General features: G+C 43.5%; 1 protein-coding gene and 1 pseudogene across 1 annotated transcript in view; both read right to left on the bottom strand.

Moving 5' to 3' along the window:
* Window positions 1–22296, bottom strand: part of ABITRAM (actin binding transcription modulator) — a 567965-nt gene that overhangs the window by 313358 nt on the left and 232311 nt on the right. The window lies entirely within an intron of this gene.
* On the bottom strand, window positions 14211–14416 carry LOC144829854 (small nucleolar RNA U3; annotated as a pseudogene).

Genomic DNA, 22296 nt, shown 5'->3' on the forward strand with positions numbered 1-22296 from the left:
TGGTGCTGGAAGCGCTCCCCTTAACTCGAGTTATTGGTCTTCTCCTCCTTCATTTGAGCACCACGGACTCCTCGCTTTGCATTGACAAGAAATTATGATTTATTAAGCATAGAAATTCAGAAATGACGTAATAAGTAAATTTAATTTACCACAGAACAAGCAATTATCTAATTGCACCCAGAACCCTTCATGAAATTTCACGTATTGCTATTGAGCTTTGATGTTCTGAATATAACTCCACCACCTTAAAAACTAATCTAAATATCTCACATTTATGTATATTATTGTATCTACATGTCTGAGAAATCACCGATAAAATCCTAGAGTCCAGTGTTCATGTAGATAAGAACAGAAAATACGACAAAAATACTTAAGGCCTGTCTGTTGTCCGTTTCCTATTTTTGTTACCGACCGAGCAGATAGCGTCCATGACTACCATCTTATTACACACACATACGTCGGTTACGCGCGTCAGCTCACTACCTCCTAGCTGACAAACATTAGCCCTATACGCGCGTTTGTGTGTTTGTCCGTTTTCTATCTTTCGCATGGATCGAGTAGCAAGCGTCCCTGACTATCGACGTATGTGATATCTATACGTCATTTACGCGTGTCAGCTTACTACCTCTCAGCTGACAATCATTAGTAAAAGACGCGCGAATTTGTAGCTATATATAAACTCCCGCATCACATAAGGTATTGCTTTATACCGATGGAGGCGAACGTGTACGGATGCCAGAAGAGAACCCCGATGTCCCGTAAAGCCCAACTAAACCAAAGGTATGTCCCGAAATCGGCGAGATCTGATTTATAACAATTTTCTGATAAGAGTAAGCAGTGAAATAGAAGAGCAGAGACTCAATACTGTGTTCTCTATTTCACTCTAATCCTTTAGATAAACCTTACCAATAGACGTAAAACAGAGGGAATACCTATCTAAAGAAAGAAATTCGCGATAAGATCACAACATCAGGTAATCGGCTGCCATAATGGCCATTTGATGTAATATAAAAATCCAAGTATGAGCTAATATGTAACGAGTGGTTATGACTGTCTACCTTTTAGAGCGACTAACAACATGGTGGATAGTCGTGGCTGGCATTGCGTAATAAGAGACTTGAGATAAACGAGTGAACCCTCCGAAACTTAAAATAAGGCATTGAGACAGGTACTACTAATTACTCTTTCACACTGTTGTATCAGAAGATAGCTAAAAAGCCGTACGTAATTGCAACCAGTTTATCTTTACGCTTGGTTATATATGTAGGAACCTTTTGTCTACATCCTTAAAAAATACTGCTATATATTTTTTTGATATCATATCTATAGTCAAGGTCACAACCGCAGTTAATGGTAACCAGTCTAGGCTCATCCCTAACTATCTGTCTAGGAATCTGCAACCTGTAACGGTGATCCAAAAACCCATTAACTCATCGAAGCTGCATTAAATAAGATATATGCGTCCTGTACAATTAAAAATAAATGGTTAGGTGCGATTTAATTTCAGCTAAACAATGTCCACCCTTTTGCTCCCTATTTTAGGCCCATATACAGCAGTCAAACTAGAATATATCTCTGGCTCTCTTTCGTGAAAGTCTATAAAGTATCGCCCTCAGTACGCAGATACCAATCATCGGGACTCATGATATATATCCCCGCAAGGTATAACTATGATCTCGCTGTAGTAAACTGCCTTTTTGCAATTCAGTAAAACAAATCTTTTTGTTAAAAAAACTCAAACCTAAACAACTTGTGTATGTCTATATCTTTTCCACAGTATAAAAGAAGTATACATATTTGAAAATACTAGAATCAAGTACCACTAAATATTATATCTGTAAGTAACATTCAACTTCTAGAGTGCTTTCTGCTTTGTATATTTACACCCTACTGTTTTTTACCCCCTATTGATCTTATTCTACCCACTTAGAACTGGCAGTACATAATAGAAAGTGAAGAAATCTATGTAGTATGCAACAGTGATGTCATAACTTAGAACCATCTGATGTCATATATTGAACAGCATGCATAAATGGAAGAGATTGTTATCTATAAAAACATGACTTTAGGCAAAATGTGACGTTGTAGATATTGGAACTCTTCATAGTCAATTACCAAGGATACATGGAACATAACTATAATGCTTTATTGCTGTTACAAACATCATGTAATGTAATGTAATGAAAAGACCCTTTAGACCTTTGTAAATATGTAAATTGTTGTATATATAATAGCGACCATTATAATCACACATACATTTTTTATGTTTTTCCCATTTAGGTTTCCCTAAAACCTGCACACTGTTATGTTTCTAATTTGCGATTGACGGTCACCTGACGAAGGCCACTGGCCGAAACGAGCGTAGTGTTTTATTCCACCGCATTGCCTTCCCCAAAATGTCCATCGACCGAATATATCGTATAACACTGTCTATTTCCCCTTTTTTTGTTGTTATGTGAATATGTGTAATATGTATAATTGAATGTAATTTTATGTAAATAATACATTTCTAGTCTAAAAAACAAGTTAAAGAAAAAAATATAGAAGGAGCAATAATCATGATCTCAAGATTTTGATACATCGTCATGTCTCATGAAATATTCATTGATGGTCGCTTGATGTTATAAGGGCTCTATAATTATCAGTTTTCTATTTTACTCCCTTTCCTAAGTGTCTATGTACTCCCTACGAATAGCAAACAGAACATTATGTAGGGGTCCCCTTTTTCCCAAATATTACACAGGAAGGCGTCACTAGATGGGAGAGGATCTGGAAGCCTATTGGCTAGTAGTCACCACATCCCTGAGAGCACAAATTGGGCATGAAAGTGGCACCCACATCTCAGATCAACTCCGTACTGAAGAGAGGACTGAAGGACTGCCTGCTGTTCCTGAACCCAGCAAAGAGAGACTGCACCAGGACTGGCACCTACTATGCTTCTCTAACAGCTTTCCATTTCTGAGTTACTCCTTATCTTTCATATTACCACTCACCCAAAATGTCACAATACTAGCATATAAAACAGTGATTTTTTTTCCCAGAGTAAAACGGTAACTGTGGAAATGCTATTACAGAATAGGCAATACCGGGCATGATAGGTCCCGTAAAGCGAGGACAGCACTCAATGAAAAACACAGAGTGTGATTCACAAAGGGCCTCCACACTTGTGGCGGAGGCCCCACAGTAGTGGGGGAGTTTCCGCACTCAGGGCAGAATCTCCACAATAAAAATTGTCATAGGGAGTTTCTATCCAGAGTGCAGATACTCCCCCACGACTGTAGGGCCTCCGCCATGAGTGCAGAGGCCCTTTGTGAATCAGGCTCTTAGAAATCAACTTGCAAGACAATGGTGTTGCTCATGCTTTTCAAAAATAGCTTCCACTTGCTACTGTCAGTTTGGCTTGCTACCAGTGGTGGGTTAACGGTCTACATGAACTCAAAAACGGTCAAGGTTTTTTCGGACATGAACCTTCAAATTGCTTACAGAGAAATACAGTGTTCCTTTGGGATGAACTTGCCAGTGGTCCCTGTAGATTTTAGTTTGCGCTTTTTGCTTTTTAGGATTAGGGAAAGAGAGACAAGTCCCAAAAATCGTATTATCCAGCCATTAAGTCAAGCTTGGACTGGGGATTTGGGAATATCTGCTGTCAATAGGCTTCCTGTCCCAAAGTGCAGACCAGAAGTTACAACATTTAACTGGTACTCCCTGTCCATCTGTTCTAGGAGCATCGCTGAAGATGGATGTGCCTTCTCTACTGTGAGAATGCTATTTTCAAAGTGCTGCCACTGCTTAGCAATCCTTTAAAAGTCCTGGATAAGTGGAACGCTTGATGAATGGTAGACTGGAATATAGTATACATGTGAAGAAATGGGCACTGCTGAAGGCAAAGGTAGAGGATTCATGGGAGAGTTGGTCATACTGGTGTACTGTATGGCCAACCATTAATAAAGTACACCAATTGCCACTATGTGGTAGTCCAACTGTTCAATAGTTGTAAGGATGCTACCCAAATTCACCCTTAACTGGAACTATATTCCCACACAATGTGTGAGCAAGTTGAGCTTTAGGAATGGTTCTAAATATACAGGAACGTATCTGTACATTAGACAGCATTATGTGTGCAACTCTTGTTGTAATAACAGGTACTTACAGACAATGAAAGGATTGGTCACTGGAAAACTGTCACGTCCTAAAAGCCATGCTGCATTTTGCCCAACCATCACTTTCAGTGTGCAAACTCTGACGAGCAAATATATGACCCTAAAGCAAGGTGCTTGCCACTTTCACCATTGTTTGGGGGTCATTATTGGCACGCATTTTATGATAGACTGTAGAGAAATGTTCCTTTTTTTGTTCAGTGATGTGGTCTGTGCATGCGACTCTGTTCGTCCAATAATAGACTGTCTGCCCGAACTCCTTGTGCATCGCCTGTCTGTGAAACCTCACACAGTTGATGGACAGAATGTAGAACAATGTCATACATTCACTCCAGTACAAGGATCTGGGCCTAAATCCATCGTTTTTTTGCACTCCACACCACCCTGGGTTAGACACTGGCTATATGCAAATCAGCTCTGACCCTGTGCCTCATGGGAACAGTCCAGTCCGAACTACCAAGCCATGTCTTTCACAGACCGGAATCAACCATCCAAGGACCGGTTTCTGGCTATCAGCCTTCATCAGCCTGGATAGCTTGACTCCAGTGGTGTGGAGAGCCTGGGACTCACGTCTGAGCATACCCAGCCCACTCGGGGTGAAAATTGCAAAAAACACAGTTGATGGACAGAATGTAGAACAATGTCATACATTCACCCCAGTACAAGGATCTGGGCCTAAATCCATCGTTTTTTTGCACTCCACACCACCCTGGGTTAGACACTGGCTATATGCAAATCAGCTCTGACCCTGTGCCTCATGGGAACAGTCCAGTCCGAACTACCAAGCCATGTCTTTCCCAGACCGGAATCAAGCATCCAAGGACCGGTTTCTGGCTATCAGCCTTCATCAGCCTGGATAGCTTGACTCCAGTGGTGTGGAGAGCCTGGGACTCACGTCTGAGCATACCCAGCCCACTCGGGGTGAAAATTGCAAAAAACACAGTTGATGGACAGAATGTAGAACAATGTCATACATTCACCCCAGTACAAGGATCTGGGCCTAAATCCATCGTTTTTTTGCACTCCACACCACCCTGGGTTAGACACTGGCTATATGCAAATCAGCTCTGACCCTGTGCCTCATGGGAACAGTCCAGTCCGAACTACCAAGCCATGTCTTTCCCAGACCGGAATCAAGCATCCAAGGACCGGTTTCTGGCTATCAGCCTTCATCAGCCTGGATAGCTTGACTCCAGTGGTGTGGAGAGCCTGGGACTCACGTCTGAGCATACCCAGCCCACTCGGGGTGAAAATTGCAAAAAACACAGTTGATGGACAGAATGTAGAACAATGTCATACATTCACCCAAGTACAAGGATCTGGGCCTAAATCCATCGTTTTTTTGCACTCCACACCACCCTGGGTTAGACACTGGCTATATGCAAATCAGCTCTGACCCTGTGTGTGCGAAGTTGGCCTGATATATGATGTTTCCAATTCTGGAACCACCTTGTATCAGTCCAAACTATCCCTTATGGTGTCTGGTTGTAAGTCAACCTTGTAGACAAGCTATCTTAATGGTAGCATAGACTAAGCAGCCTTGAAGGCTTAACTCAAGAGGTCGTGTTAAGCGAGCTGTTTTACCAATCACAGTCCTGTAATATCAAATGAAAGGACACCACACAAGTATATATTATAAAAATATATGTATTTATTCTCAAAATAATCCCCAGTACTCTTTATGAACAAAGGGCCACAAGCGTTAAATCAAAAGCACAGTATAACATACAAAGTTGCACAATTATGGATGAGGGTGAGGGGCCACTCAGACCATATACTAAGAAAGTGGTATAAGAGATACCAATCGAACAGTGGTTAGGCCTAGGGCATCGCTGGGAGCAGTCGGGACAAGCAATGCTGAAGTCGGGAAAAGCCCGCGGGATTCGGGTGCAGTGCTTAAAGCACACGCATGCACCAATGCAAGTCAATGGTGCGTAAAAGTTACACAAATAGAGTTTTAGGATACTTCCGCTGAACCTAGAAGGACAAAACTTTAGACACAGACCCTAGAGGTATGTACCAGTGTGGGAACACCGGCGTTGCAATGTTACCTCACCCAAAGGAAGCGGGTGCATAGGGTCGAAGTGGCGTCGGGTTTCGTCGTGAAGGTTCTGGGTGCTTGAAGCTGAAGATGCTGCAGGCGATGTGAAGGAGAAGTGTTCGGTGTGATCCAAGGGTGGATCAGAGTCGTAAAGTACCTGAAAGCAGATGGGACAGAGTCTGGGTCACTCAGCAGTGACCAGGGTGGAACCAGGATGGAACCAGGCAATGTCGGGAGCAATCAGGTGGTTGTCGAGGAGCTTCTCTCCGCTGTCACGTGGGCTCTGGGGCATCTGCGACGTCCAGGAGCGGGTCACGATCTGTCCCACGAGGGCTCTCGCCGTCGGCGCTGTCGGCTTCAAGAGTGGAGCAAACAACACTTGGCAAAAGCAATCCACGCGGAACTGGAAGATTGCTTCTCACTCGGACCAGGAGGGTCAGAGTGGGGCTCCTTTTCAGGGGAGCTGGTGTAAATCTGGAGCAACCAGAATCACAAGTCGTATTTCGGTTTTCGTCGGCACAGGGGCCACAAGCCAGCTGGCAAGTGACCGGGCCAACGCGTTGAGCCAAAAGAAGCAGAAGGGCCCCACGCAGCACTCGTCGAGTGTGGAGGGCTGAACTTCGGTGCAAGAGTGGCTCAGGGTTGGGGCTTCTCAAACCCCGGTGTACAGCTTCGAGGGTCACTCGTGGGCTGCACGGTCAGCGTCTCGTGGTCTTTTCAAGATGGCGTGCCCCACGCTTCCGGTCGCCTCCACGGGTCACAGCTCTGCAGTGACTGTGCATCGGGCTGTTAGAAGGCAGGCAAGCTTGATCTCGTCGATCTCTGTCGCTCGAGTTCCGGCGGGAACTGCAACAAAGCAGACGTCGATGGCTGGATGGTGCCTGTTTGCACAGGGTGGTCACTCCTTGACCACAAGGGAGATTCTTCAGTCTTCTACGTTGAGTAGGATGTCGAAGGGTCCAGAGTTTCGTTTCTTATGTTTCATCAGGATAATCTGAATTGCATTGGCACTGCTCCCATTCTTATACCAATCTAGGGGGCTGGATTACCTGCTAGGTCCCCTCCTATGGGTGGGACCCAGGAAGGGGGTGGATACACCCCTTTCCTTTGATCCAGGTCGCGCTGGGACAGGGGCTGGTGGGCCCCAGAACCGGTTTGGCCGGATTATGCAAGGGGCAGCCTTGTGCTCCCCAAGCAGTGTCTGGTTTCTTTCAAACCTCCCTGCTACAATTCACTATCTCCTGTCTGGGGGGGTGTGACACCTCCCTGCGACAGGAAATCCTTTGTCCAGGCCCCCTTGGCTGAGTTTCGGTCAGCTGCAGGGGGTCAGACTCGTGTCTGTGGCAGAAGCATCCATTTTGTGGATCTGAGGCTCTTTTAAAAATCAACCGCATTTCAGTAAAGTAACATGTCTTCTCCCTCTAGAGGGGTGGAATGCTATCCCCGTCGCCAGAACTGGCGAGGGGATAGTATTCCAAATCGTATGACACCTTACACGACATGTTTTGATAAAGCCAAACCAAAGTTGCCATATAACCGCGAGGATTATAATGCACTTAATAGTATATGGTATGGCATTATCCCGGAACAGCTTAGGGAGTTGTTCCCGAGAGCTGCAGACAGGCTCAGCTCATGCTAGAGCTCCATCTCACATTAAACCATGCACTCTGCCTCCAGGATTGATAGGGCCTTCCATAGGAGTGGCTCACAGGTTTATATGTGTCCAGATATAGGTTTAGATATAGGTATACTATATCTAAGCAAGGGGTGATTACACCCTCTTGCCCCAGCTGAGTGATCAGCCAGTTGTGTCAATTTAAGAACCAGCCAGGGTGGCAAAAGATATGCTGCAGCCCCTGGTAGGCCTTGGTGGCACCTATGCCCTGGGCACCTATAGTGCATGGTACAGGGGCTGACAAGGAGTCCATTTCCAATTGTGGTATGTACCTATAGCACATGTATTACTAATTTAGAGAGAGAACAGCAGGCTGGGGGTCTGATTAGCAGGCCCACAGCCTCAGTAAGTCGAAAATCAGTGAAGCAAAAAGCAAAAATTTGGGGTGACCATAGGATAGCAGACCCTACTCTCCTACCCTGTGCCTCATGGGAACAGTCCAGTCCGAACTACCAAGCCATGTCTTTCCCAGACCGGAATCAAGCATCCAAGGACCAGTTTCTGGCTATCAGCCTTCATCAGCCTGGATAGCTTGACTCCAGTGGTGTGGAGAGCCTGGGACTCACGTCTGAGCATACCCAGCCCACTCGGGGTGAAAATTGCAAAAAACACAGTTGATGGACAGAATGTAGAACAATGTCATACATTCACCCCAGTACAAGGATTTGGGCCTAAATCCATCGTTTTTTTTGCACTCCACACCACCCTGGGTTAGACACTGGCTATATGCAAATCAGCTCTGACCCTATGCCTCATGGGAACAGTCCAGTCGGAACTACCAAGCCATGTCTTTCCCAGACCGGAATCAAGCATCCAAGGACCGGTTTCTGGCTATCAGCCTTCATCAGCCTGGATAGCTTGACTCCAGTGGTGTGGAGAGCCTGGGACTCACGTCTGAGCATACCCAGCCCACTCGGGGTGAAAATTGCAAAAAACACAGTTGATGGACAGAATGTAGAACAATGTCATACATTCACCCCAGTACAAGGATCTGGGTCTAAATCCATCAATTTTTTGTACTCCACACCACCCTGGGTTAGACACTGGCTATATGCAAATCAGCTCTGACCCTGTGCCTCATGGGAACAGTCCAGTCCGAACTACCAAGCCATGTCTTTTCCAGACCGGAATCAAGCATCCAAGGACCGGTTTCTGGCTTTCAGCCTTCATCAGCCTGGATAGCTTGACTCCAGTGGTGTGGAGAGCCTGGGACTCACGTCTGAGCATACCCAGCCCACTCGGGGTGAAAATTGCAAAAAACACAGTTGATGGACAGAATGTAGAACAATGTCATACATTCACCCCAGTACAAGGATCTGGGCCTAAATCCATCGTTTTTTTGCACTCCACACCACCATGGGTTAGACACTGGCTATATGCAAATCAGCTCTGACCCTGTGCCTCATGGGAACAGTCCAGTCCGAACTACCAAGCCATGTCTTTCCCAGACCGGAATCAAGCATCCAAGGACCGGTTTCTGGCTATCAGCCTTCATCAGCCTGGATAGCTTGACTCCAGTGGTGTGGAGAGCCTGGGACTCACGTCTGAGCATACCCAGCCCACTCGGGGTGAAAATTGCAAAAAACACAGTTGATGGACAGAATGTAGAACAATGTCATACATTCACCCCAGTACAAGGATCTGGGCCTAAATCCATCGTTTTTTTGCACTCCACACCACCCTGGGTTAGGAACTGGCTATATGCAAATCAGCTCTGACCCTGTGCCTCATGGGAACAGTCCAGTCCGAACTACCAAGCCATGTCTTTCCCAGATCGGAATCAAGCATCCAAGGACCGGTTTCTGGCTATCAGCCTTCATCAGCCTGGATAGCTTGACTCCAGTGGTGCAGAGAGCCTGGGACTCACGTCTGAGCATATCCAGCCCACTCGGGGTGAAAATTGCAAAAAACACAGTTGATGGACAGAATGTAGAACAATGTCATACATTCACCCCAGCACAAGGATCTGGGCCTAAATTAATCGACTGTCTGCCCGAACTCCTTATGCATCGCCTGTCTGTGAAACCTCACGTTCTTCTTTGGTTTGCTACATGACTTTGGTTGTGCCAAGGGGTGCTTGCGAATACGTCATAGCTATGGCCTAGGCCTAGATGAAAGCATGGGACTCTTGGGAAAATATCAAAGCTAGTGATAGAAACCTTGTTCCTGGTTACTCTGGTCTTTTCCACTCCGGTCTGGAAGAACATATGAATTCCTGCCCACACAGCACTTGCACCCAGTATACATACTCCTACCACTATTGACCACAGTTGCACTCTCAGCCTGAAGGTCCACTATGAGATTGACCTACAAATAAAATTAATCTAGGATTATGTGGCTCACCAAGTAACTGGCCCATACTTCCGTCCCTTTTAGTGTCTCTGTAGATGGTGTAAGCTGACCAACACCCAAACACTGCACAAAGCATCCTAATGTTATCTTCCTTGGCAGTATATCTGAACCGCTGTGGCCAAAGAAGCAATAAGTATGGCCCCCGTTCCACAGGGATCCAGCAGGCCAACTCTAGTTTTATATAAACTGCCACCCCATAGAAAAAGACCCACCTAAAATGATCTTGTCACAGCGACATATAAAACAGCACAACTCGAAAACACACAACTCTCTTAAATTGACGCTTGTGTCTTAAACCTTCATCTCATTGCCACTAACAGGCGTGCAGACATCGAGCATCAACATGATATTCGGCATACATCAAAATCAATCATGGGGAAAAAATTGGATTTCCAAGAAATGTTTTAATGGTAGTAGATTAACAACCACCTTGGGGAAGTGGAAAGTTCAGTTAGGCCTCCATTACGAGTTGCCTCTTAATTCCAGAAGGGGCCAGATTATCTACTTGAAATGTGAAAAGATGAAAGGTGAAACAGATCTCGCAGGCTAAGAAACTACAAGTTATGTGCAATGATAATAAATTACGGACAAGGTCCATACTGTCATGAAATATCAACATTGAAAGGAACAATGTGTCCCCTGCAACCAAACAGATATTGCTATGACATCAAAAAGAATCCTTTGTGGTTCAACAGGAATTATAGCTAATTATCATCCTAAAGTATTTTGGAATTGCACGTGCTCTGTCAAAGAAATCCATTTCCGAAAACACAACCTGTGTCTCAAAGTCTAGCTTTCATTTTTTGTAAATACTAATTTGTTCAAAAATATCACCTTATTTTCAGCAATAATTGTGCTCAAAGAGCTTTATTTGATTTTGAGTAAATAAATGTATGCACCACTGCGGTTTTATTGCCGGGAGCCCTTGTTACTGCCACCTCATGGTCATGAATTAAGATCATACCCCAGATATTTTAATCATGTTCTGCTTGGTTCTCAAAATAGAACATAAGTATTCCTTTTTTAAACTTTCCCAATTGGTCTGGATTGAGTGTTTGAGAGTGTGTAATCAGTTCTTGATCGAGTGAATACAATAAATGCTAAACACACCCTCTGGCTAAGCCTAACTGCTTGCCCGCACTATCACAAAGAGAGCTGTCAGTGTTTGTCTAATTTAGCCTCTGCTATACGTCTGGGGACTCCCTGGACTCTATGCACAATATACCTTACTTTGGTATAGTAAATACAGATCCACCTACTTTCACAGATGTATTAACCTCTTTCTGTTAATGTATGGTATCGTTTGTACAGATTTTTTAAATCATTCTTGAAATTATAAAACTGTATCTTTAATGTAATTGTTCATATGTATAGCATTCTGTGGAAGCTGGATAACTTTTAACACATAAATAGCCTCCTTACCATGACTCCCATTATCTAGCACCACATTCTTCTCAATAATGTCAACCTCCCAGCCCCCGAGCCACTCCCCATCAGGTACGGAAATAGACATTTACCTCTCTCGGCCTGGATGCTTCGTTTAGGTTCCTCTTCTGCTAAATGGCCCCATGTCAGAAAGCAGGGTTGGTTATAGGATAGAGCAAAATGGGACTGAGCCCAAGCAAGTCTGATGCCAGGGTGAGTTAGGGAGGGGAGGGCCAGCATCAGTACAATTGGTCAAAGAAATATCCAATGACAGCATTCCTTATTTAAAATTATTTTGAGGCACCCGCGGAAGTGTTACACTCACGTATAGTAGTACAACCCGATGCCCGAAATGTTTCTCTGACATATAGTACAAACCATTAATTACGCTACAGCACGGTTGAAGCACAATTTCCTTTCACTGCATAATGCACATCACCATACACAAGGGGGTAGCGTAGCCAAGGAAATAACATACCCCCTACTTTAAAGCGCATCACAAATGGGTTTGAACGAGCGTGTAAGTGAGCCTGAACGGCCTGTTGAAGGTTCGGGGGGGAGTGAGGTTTCTCTCCCCCATTCATTTTTTTTAATTCAAATTTGGTTTAGTGAGTTCAGATTACAACATACATTACAAACAATATGGCCAAAAGCTTCACTTGGGAGGGATCCCAGAAAACAATCTAAAAAAAATACCAAGATCGGCCTTTCCTGTGGGGTTTTTACACTCATGAACAAGCATTTGCAATGCAATAGGTCTCACACTTACGCAGTTTTGAGCTATTGGGATTGTAAATCACAATGCCTTTTATTTATGTTTGTTTTTAAAGCATAAATAAAAGGCATTTTCATTTACAATGCTGATAGCTTAAACTCGCGTAAATGCGAGACCTATTGCATTGCCAATGCTTGTTGTACTTTGTAGGGAACAGTATATTTCTGAGATTGTGTTTGTTAAACGTTGCCAAATGGCTGCAACGTGTGACCGTAGGTTCTGTGCAATTGCTCTCCTCCCTGATGTCAGGGGGAATCTGGTGCTTTGATTATAACTTCAGTGTTGACCTTCTAATTCAATCAAGAGCTAGCAGGTTACCAAGGAGGTGTTTTTTTCCCAAATAAGAAGGGTACTCAGACCTTTTTTTGTTTTTATATAGCGCAACCTTTACCTGAGCACCAGTTGTGTTACAGACACATTTGTTTTGTTAGGTACAGGGATATTAAGTGATTTGCCCAGAATCACAGGATGTTGTACGTCCCTGCCGAGACTTGAACCCGTTTCCCCAGCTGGATGGTGATAACACCCTGTTCCATGACCCCCCAGACTCCACATCCCCCACCGCCACCCCCGCCCTCCTGGAATTCGAAATCTTAGCCATAGAATTGGGAGGACTGTATTGTATGGGCATTCGTGTAGTACTTTTCATACCTATTGGTAGGCCTCAAGGGCTTTCTTGATTGTTCAATAAATGGCTCCTCCATAGGTATAATGTATGCAGTGCGTCGTAGCCCTAAAGAAGCCTCCAAGCCCTCTGATAGATTGGATGTCGTGAAACGAGGCTTATAAACAAGGCATTATATAATTGCACTGGTAATATAACTGATCAGAGGCTTCACATGATATATATATGTGCTTCGTCCTCCGAGACAAATAACGCTGCCAGAAGCTGTACATATGTGTAAAGTTGCTTGGCATCACATGGGGTGAGGCAGCAGGGACTTCTGAAACATGTGGCATGGGGTTTGAATGCAAAGCATGAGAGCCAAACCCTCACATGACGTCACTGCGCTGAGACCGTGGCTAAATATCTGCAAATGCCCGTCTCAGATTCTCCACAGCGTTTGGAAGTCTAATCTATACCACTAGATACTTGTAAATAAAATACACCCAGGTACCAGCTACCACCAGGGGCAACAAGGACTGGGGTTCAACAGGCATGACTTGAAACGGGCAACTGAAGTGTAGTGGCATGTAGAGGAAATAATATAAAGGGGTGGCTCTTAGAGGCTCCTACGGTTGGGGCACTGTCAGGGGCCTGTTCTTTTCTGAACACAAACAGATGTGGCAGAGACGAGGTGCCAGCCAGCACGGCCGCTCTTAGCACTTAACAGGGTCTCTGCAGTGTGAAGAGCACTTCACGCAAGGGAAAAACGCAAGGCAGCGCCAACTCGCGGCTTTGCGTTACTCTGCGCCGAGAATGTGTCAAATGGGTGGAGAGCGGCTGTTTCCATCCATCCACCCATGCTTTTCATTCCCAGATTTACGGAGAGTAATAAACCTGGGACTGCCTCAACACTGTACGCTTTCCCCTTTCAGGCATGGCAGCGCGGCGTTGAAGGTTTGATGAATCTGGCCAGGGTCCATTTGAAAAGTACTCTTCGTGCTTTTCAAAATCAAATGTACCAAATTAAAGAGGAGACTCAAATGTACCAAATTAAAGAGGAGACTCAAACGTTTTCACCCCACTTGCATACACCCGCTCCGCTATTAAAACTGGAAACAGCAGTAGAACAGACTACAGAATCGATTTAATCATCTTACTTATACTATAGTAAAGATCTAACCACTCAGTTTGTGTTTCCTTCCTCCATCGAGAGAGGAACGGTCATCAATAGCAAACAGCAGTTGCATAAATGCAACACTGTCCACTCGCTTCGCGCTCAGAAGGAAACGCTACGACTCTTCATCGTGATTAGCGAAGACCAGACACTTTCGAACACATTTCCTCAGTTAAGAACTATAGAAATGATCCCTGTAAGTATAGTCTTAACGCAACGCACTGCAGCTCAAACGGGCAGAAAAAGTAAAAACCCTTCTTACATACAGTAAGAAAAGGTCCTACATCGTCATTTCAACAAAAACACACGACTGTATAACACCACAAAATAACAATTTAAAGATGCACAGGCAGACGCTTTCTTAGCAATAAAGCATTGTAAGTAGATTCTGGGTGACTCACTGCTTTAAAAATCTGCATAATCGAAATCAGCAACGAATCACATTTAGCCTGCCTTTTCCGGCCACACACTGCACGAAACAGACAGAGGACTACAGTGTGAAAGTTAAAGTTCAAACAGGTAAACAGAACGTAGCCATAGTTTTGCTTCGTGCTTTGGCTCACAGCAACAATCACATTTTTACTTATTGAAAAATTAAGAGAACCAGTTGGTAAACTCACAGCAAAGACAATCTAGGTTACTTTCACAGTTTTCTGCCCTGCACTAAATGAAGCACTATTACCGTTTCAAGATGGCGAAGAGTGTGTTTTTACTACAGATCAGACTGAATCACCAGAGCACTTTGTCGAAGCAAAGCCGCACCCGAGCTCTGATTTCACATCATACTGTGCCAAAACTGTAGGAGGTCTAGGAACTATTCTTGTTCACAGCCTTGATTTTGGTGCTCGAGCCAAGACAGGGATTTTTCTGGAAGTTTCATCCTAAAATATCGTTTCGAGATGTTCCACTTCCTATCTGAAAGCGATTTAATGTTCAGAGGCAAAGTGCTATTTGCACTCATTTTAACTACTGGGAACGACCTAAGCTTAGCAGGAGAGGTTCTGTAGAGGGAGATGTAAAACGCTACAGAGAAGCTGGTAAGGGATATGTAACATTGTGTAGATTTAATGAAGAGGATGTGAACTGCACTTTGAAATAACATAAAATATGCGGAGACACCAGACAAGGTGGTTGTGAAATTCCACAGGCACTGATGAGTGTGACAAGACATACCACTGAGAGTAACATGGCGTCTGCTACCGAGAACTGCTAAAAACATCCTGAGGAGAATGACACAAGATTTAATGCAAAGATACTGCAGAGATGCAGTCCTGATGCAGAGATGCAGTATCCTGATGAAGTGCTTCTGAGTTCTTCTGTTGTGTTTTCATTTGATTACTGTTTGAGTACTGAATAAATACTTTAAATATTGCTTCTAAGTTAAGCTTGGCTGCTTTTGTGTCAAGCTACCAGAGGGTGAAACAGAAGTTTTTTTAGTGACTTTAATGTTTCATTCTGACAAGGATTATGATTAGTATTTGAGCTGGGTTCTCAACGCCTCAACTAATATTCTAATTACTTACAGTGGTGTTACCCATGCTTGCTAGTAATGTTAGGCGTTCCAAGCTTTTAAAAGTGTGGAGGCAACTTGCTACAAGAGCACATGGCTACCATTAGCCCTGGTTTCCCATGTGCTTTTTTAAAATTCAGCATTGTACTCAGCCCATCACTAGAGGGTGACTTGTTAGAACTCAAGATACCGCTATTGGTTGGTTTATTAATGGCCAATCCCATTCTTGTAAGGACCTTAAAGAGTATATATCATGTCTGGTTAAAATGGACCATTCAATTTGTAGCACCTAAGCGGACTCAGGGCACATACTGTGGCTGGTTGCAGATGCTGGATAGAGTCCGCAGAACATTTACCATGGCTGGTTATATAATGTCCACTACTACGAGTTACTCCGTTACACAGTTGGGTAGACTACTCAGTTACATACCATGTCTAATCACAAAATGGTTGATTCTGTTGCAGTGTACAGTGACCCATACCTGCACGTACTGTAGATGGCTGTATAATGCCCATTGCGATGGATGCTCCCTGCCACACCTAGTGGACTTCTTTAGAACCAACAATGGTAAATCGTATAAAGGCTGCTTCTTTGTCGAAGCAATGGTGGATTCTTCAGAGCATGGCGGAATCTTCAGAGCATATGCTATGGCTGGCTACATTATACAAACACTACACAAATGTATCTGAAATGCAATGTAACACAATAAATACCCACACCCAACCACAACCACAGACCCATTTTAAGTCGAGTCTGCTCTTAATGTCAAAAGTTAGCAAAATATTTTCTTAGGTTGATCTGCAAAAAGCATCATTGCCCACATATCGGTCATTCTGGGTTCCTCTATCTCAGGATACCCACACCTTTACCATCAAATATCACAGACAACTGCAGTGCTCCTGACACGTGGGACTCAAATAGAGTCCTGCAACAAGGTTTTTATTGAACACATGTTGGAAGACTAATTTACCAGACATGGCTTTAGTGTGAAAAACAACATAAGAGTGTTAGTAAACAGTGACATTTGCACTAAACACAGTCTTACGAAACTCCTGCAGAAGAATATTTGCTTTCGATACAGCATAGGCCCCTAGGCTCGCAGTTAAAATATCTACAAGTACCATAGCAACAAGGAATGGTGCACATAATATATCAACAAATGCTTCACATTAAATGGTTTTGCTGTCTGTGGATGAACATGCAAAACATTTTTCAGATTCACTTTATGGAATGCTATTCGCATGTACAGAAGTGACACACAGGAAATGGCACTGTAAAGTGAAAAATTAGTTGGAATGGAAAATAAATGCTATAAAAATTTTGGTCATCTTAGGGAAGACTGTTTTTCTAAAAAAAAACATAAATGAGAAGTATTAATCCGGTAGTAGTAGTATTTGAGTTTATATGGTGCTTCATACCCCACTGCATTGTACCAAAGAACATGACAGCCACCATGCTACACTGTTGGGGTAGTGTTTGTTTGGAAGGGTATTGTTCTTGCTGTGTGCCTTTGTGGGAAGAATACTGGCGTTCAGTGAGTGAGCAGACTGGCGCTTTTATCGTGTTTTGAGTGGCAGTGCTTAATGGTGTGATGGAGGTAAGATGAGTGAGAGATACGACATGCTCAGATAAGGTTTACTGGATACTATAAGTAACTCACCAGGTCCCAGTGTATGGTGGGTACCTAGAAATTTCAATCAACCTCTTATTCTGAATTACAGTAATTAGGGCATTCACTGTGCAAGGCTTGGAACTCTATGGGCTAAGTGGGGAGAGGACAGAGATCCTCCTTGGTGGTCTGCATTACAGTCATCAGTGATGTAGGTTGTTTTGAAGAAATTTGTAGAGCTTTAGAGCTGTAGACCTGGATATCAGAATCACAACTAGCTAACTGTTGCCCTGGAAAAAAAAGTAGCTGGAACGATCAGTAACCCAGAAAGCAGGCATTAACAGAGCAATGGAAGAGAAATTATGGTCCATAAGGATAAGGACCACAACCAGCCAGCCCGGTGATTCAGAAGTCTGCATAGCAGAGGACACTGGCAATTAGTACTTTAACTATTAGCATCTATGCACTGGAATCTGAAACTCAAAGTAAGAAAGCATTGCTGCACCAGCCGTATGCAATAAAACTTGAAAGTGGGATTTATGATCCTTGCACGTCAAAGTTAATTTTTAAAATATTACAAAACCGACCCTGCAAGGAAATGCCTCATTTTTCAAGATCACCTCTACGTTTATGGACTGATGCTGCTGGAAGGTGCAGTGAGGACTGCTAAACTGGCCTCAGTGCCAGTTCTCTGAACTTTAAAAGGTAAAATATCTGACTGGTAGACCCAAAATAGGCATACTTGAACTTACTTATAAGTCCCTTTTATACGGTACCAGTGGTACCCAGGGCCTGCAAGTTAAAGTGTCACTTGTGGACTGCATCACGGTTTGTGCCAACACAAGTGTGACAAAGCAAAGGGTGACTCCTAGCCGCCACTGCTAGCTGGCAGAGTAGTTTTAAACTTCTAGCTCGACTTTGCCACTTATAGTAATGCCACTTATAGTAATGACAAAGCCCAAACCTTCTTTTTTAATATTTATAAGTCACCCCTAAGACAGGCCTTCTAAGCCCTAGGCTGGGTGCATTATATTAAAAAGTTAAACATGTAGTTTTTAATTTTAAATGCCCGACAGCAAAAAAACCTGCATTGTTGTTTTTAATTTGGAAAGGCTCGTAGCCCCATTGGCAAGTACACAGTTACACAATGAGAACTCTGCAGTGCTAACTCCTGAAAAGGACACTAAATATAATACTTCAAGACTTCAAAGGAGTCCTTGGATTAAATTTGACTTAAAGGGCAAGTCGAATATATATTGTCATTTTTGTACAATTGACAACTTTAGTAAATAATCACTTTGTTGCCTAAAGTTTTCCAGTGACCGTTTACGGTTGCAGGCCACCAGACAGCCTTCTGCCCTCCTGGGGTGAGGTGTGAATTACTTTCAGGAAGGAAAACAAAGGACCTGCGATGGAAGAGGTGTGATCTCTCGATGACACGAAGGTCAAACAGGGCGTGTGACCAAAAGGCCAACTTCAATAGGGAAGCCGCCTTTGAAGGGCAAATGGTGGACCCACACGAAAGGGGCTGCTCTATTATTGTTGAGGAGGAAGCCATTGTTAAACCGTTTTTTTTCTATGGGTATGTAATCCCGAGGTAGTCATACCTCTGGGGTGGGCTAGGGAACTGCACACACTAAGAGATGGGTCCTACAACCTTGAAAGCGGGAAGAATGATGCATTCTGGGCTGGCTAGATGCCACATTTGACAGGGTTTTGAGATGCAGAGTTGAGTCACAACCAGCATGGTGCACGAGTTGAATATTCCTTCTCATTTTTGAGTGAAAAAAAATACCCGTGAGGGAAAGCACGCCTGTATTTGAGCAAAAGGATAGTCCATTGCATCCAGAGTTTTGAATTGGTGAAGATGCGCAAAAAATAAAGAGTCTTCAAGGAACTTAGTCCTGCCCATACTCTGCAGTAAAGAAATTTATACTGGCAAAGTTAAGGGAGCCTCGTAGGCTGTAACATAAACGAGTCCAGTGGCAGAAAAGTCAAAAACTCTTGGAGCAAACGAGCTGGAGCGGCTGCTACAACTCTAGAAAACAGAATATCTGGTCCATTTATATGAAGCCCTGATGATAGTCCCAGTACTATTCGCCTGAGTCTTGAAACATGTTGGCATTTTGGAAGGCATTTAGTTAATTCTGAATGCGGCGAGTGTTGAAGGAGACTATTGGATAAAGGATTGATACACTATTCAGATACGCTTGATGCTGGAGCTGAAATATGTGGTTCATAACATTGGATATGTTCATGTTTATTAATACATTTTGTAAATGATGTAAATGTTTCTAAAAATGTGTTTTGCATCAGATTAATGTATGAATTCATTTGCTGATTTTGTCATGTTGTAAGCCGTTGCTAATGATTTTTTCACAGTTTCTAAGTCCATTTTTGTCTTTAAGTGTATGTTATTGTGAATTGTATATACGTGTAAGTTCATGTGTGAATTTGAGAAGTCTATGTTTCTTCTTCAGTCCAAAATAAATTGTTTTGATTAACTTTTAAAGAAACAGGAATAGTATAATAAAAATTCCATTCGGACAGATAAAAGAGTTGACTGTTCGTTACTCGATGAGTAGTAGGAGTGTACGGTAGTATGGAGCCAGGTTAATTGTTTTGTGTTCTGACATTTCACAGGAAGGCGTCACTAGGTGGGAGAGGATCTGGAAGCCTATAGGCTAGTAGTCACCACATCCCTGAGAGCACAAACTGGGCATGAAAGTGGCACCCACATCTCAGATCAACTCCGTACTGAAGAGAGGACTGAAGGACTGCCTGCTGTTCCTGAACCCAGCAAAGAGAGACTGCACCAAGACTGGCCCCTACTATGCTTCTCTAACAGCTTTCAATTTCTGAGTTACTCCTTATCTTTCATATTACCACTCACCCAAAATGTCATATTACTAGCATACAAAACAGTGACTTTTTTTTCCCCAGAGTAAAACGGTAACTGTGGAAATGCTATTACAGAATAGGTAATACCGGGCATGATAGGTCCCGTAAAGCGAGGACAGCACTCAATGAAAAACACGGAGTCTGATTCACAAAGGGCCTCCACACTTGTGGCGGAGGCCCCGCAGTAGTGGGGGAGTTTCCGCACTCAGGGTGCAATCTCCGCAGTAAAAATTGTCATTAGGGAGTTACTACCCAGAGTGCAGAGACTCCCCCACGACTGTAGGGCCTCCGCCACAAGTGCAGAGGCCCTTTGTGTAGAAGGTCCTTAGAAATCAACTTGCAAGCCAATGGTGTTGCTCATGCTTTTCAAAAATAGCTTCCACTTGCTACTGTCAGTTTGGCTTGCTACCAGTGGTGGGGTAACGGTCTACATGAACTCAAAAACAGTCAAGGTTTTTTTGGACATGAACCCTTAAATTGCTTACAGAGAAATACATTGTTCCTTTGGGATGATCTTGCCAGTGGTCCCTGTAGATTTTAGTTTGCACTTTCTGCTTTTTAGGATTAGGGAAAGAGAGACAAGTCACAAAAATTGTATTATCAGCCATCACATCAGGCTTGCACTGGGGATTTGGGAATATCTGCTGTCAATAGGCTTCCTGTCCCAAAGTGCAGACCAGAAATTACAACATTTAACTGGTACTCCCTGCCCATCTGTTCTATGAGCATCGCTCAGGATGGATGTGCCTTCTCTACTGTGAGAATGCTATTTTCAAAGTGCTGCCACTGCTTAGCAATCCTTTAAAAGTCCTGGATAAGTGGAATGCTTGATGAATGGTAGACTGGAATATATTATAAATGTGAAGAAATGGGCACTGCTGAAGTCAAAGGTAGAGGATTCATGGGAGAGTTGGTCATACTGGTGTACTGTATGGCCAACCATTAATAAAGTACACCAATTGCCACTATGTGGTAATCCAACTGTTCAATAGTTGTAAGGATGCTACCCGAGCTCAGCCTTAACTGGAACTATAATCCCACAGAATTTGTGAGCAAGTTGAGCTTTAGGAATGGTTCTAAATATACAGGAACGTATCTGTACATTAGACAGCATTATGTGTGCAACTCTTGTTGTAATACAGGTACTTACAGACAATGAAAGGATTGTCCACAGGAAAACTGTCACGTCCTAAAAGCCATGCTGCATTTTGCCCAACCATCACTTTCAGTGTGCAAACTCTGACGAGCAAATATACGACCGTAAAGCAAGGTGCTTGCCACTCTTACCATTGTTTGGGGGTCATTATTGGCACGCATTTTATGATAGACTGTAGAGAAATGTTCATTTCTTTGTTCAGTGATGTGGTCTGTGCATGCGACTCTGTTCGTCCAATAATCGACTGTCTGCCCGAACTCCTTATGCATCGCCTGTCTGTGAAACCTCACGTTCTTCTTTGGTTTGCTACTTGACTTTGGTTGTGCCAAGGGGTGCTTGGGAATACGTCATAGCTATGGCCTAGGCCTAGATGAAAGCATGGGACTCTTGGAAAAATATCAAAGCTAGTGATGGCAACCTTGTTCCTGGTTACTCTGGTCTTTTCCACTCCGGTCTGGAAGAAGATATGAATTCCTGCCCACGCAACACTTGCACCCAGTATACATACACCTACCACTTTTGACCACAGTTGCACTCTCAGCCTGAAGGTCCACTATGAGATGGACCTACAAATAAAATTATTCTAGGATTATGTGGCTCACCAAATAACTGGCCCATACTTCCGTCCCTTTTAGTGTCTCAGTAGATGGTGTGAGCTGACCAACACACAAACACTGCACACAGCACCCTCATGTTATCTTCCATGGCAGTACATCTGAACCGCTGTGGCCAAAGAAGCTGTCAGTGTTTGTCTAATTTAGCCTCTGCTATACGTCTGGGGACTCCCTGGACTCTATGCACAATATACCTTACTTTGGTATAGTAAATACAGAACCACCTTCTTTCACAGATGTATTAACCTCTTTCTGTTAATGTATGGTTTTTTTTGTACAGATTTTTAAAATCATTCCTG

This window comes from Lissotriton helveticus, chromosome 4_1 (genome assembly GCF_964261635.1).
Source record: "Lissotriton helveticus chromosome 4_1, aLisHel1.1, whole genome shotgun sequence".
In the NCBI taxonomy this organism is placed as follows: domain Eukaryota; kingdom Metazoa; phylum Chordata; class Amphibia; order Caudata; family Salamandridae; genus Lissotriton; species Lissotriton helveticus.